This window comes from Orycteropus afer, unplaced genomic scaffold, assembly GCF_000298275.1.
Source record: "Orycteropus afer afer isolate SDZICR_OR568_19922 unplaced genomic scaffold, OryAfe1.0 scaffold00369, whole genome shotgun sequence".
Classification (NCBI taxonomy): domain Eukaryota; kingdom Metazoa; phylum Chordata; class Mammalia; order Tubulidentata; family Orycteropodidae; genus Orycteropus; species Orycteropus afer.
The window spans coordinates 1,805,128-1,806,016 of NW_006921956.1; positions in this window are offsets into that span (position 1 = coordinate 1,805,128).

The window sequence follows — 889 nt, forward strand, 5'->3', positions numbered from 1 at the left end:
GGCAGTGCATTTCATTTTTTCGTTTACATTCAAAAGCAAGTTCAGAGTCTCTTCTAACATCCATTATTTTTCTTTCTTTCTTGTTTACTTAGTGACCTCTTCCTTTGCTCATGAATGATCACTTTACTGTCATCCCATAACTCATCTTTCCTTTGATCATTACTATTCAGAGTGTCAAATCTATTCTTAAGATGGTCTCTAAATTAATTTTGTATATACTCAGTATGGTACTTGGCTCTACTAGATTTGTTTCATTTGTTTCATCTTCAACTTGAACTTTCACATGAGTAATTGCTGGTGTGTTCTGTAGTTTTCTCTTGTCTTGTTTTGACTGATGATACTGAATGTTTTCATTGTCTCTTTCCACAGATGTAGTCAATTTGATTTCTATGAATCCCATCCAGTAAGGTCCACAAGCAAGTTGTTGAAAAATGATATATCCATGCAACTACTGGTCTCCTCTTATGTGAAGCAAAGAAGAGTGAAGAAAATCAAATGTATCTGGAAACAATTCATCAAAAGATAAGATGGACCATAAGGACCTCAGCCGTCATGACCCCAAGGCAAGAAGAACTAGATGGTGCCTGGCTACCAGTGCCAACCATTTTTAAAGGGATCAAAACTGAAGATCTTGGATAGAATGGGAGGAAAAATATGGAAGGAAATTTAAAAATACAAAAATCACCAGAATTATTAGTCAGATAGAGACTGGTGGACCTCCCAAGACTAAGGCCCTTGATTATCCATCTGGCCTAGAAATGGACTCACTTAAGTGCATTGGCTCTCAGGCCAACAGTAGAAAGACCTACATGCAGAGCACCTACCCCAGAGCAACACACCCATCTACTCTAGGGAGATGCACCCCTTAGATCAATCAGCCAATAGACAC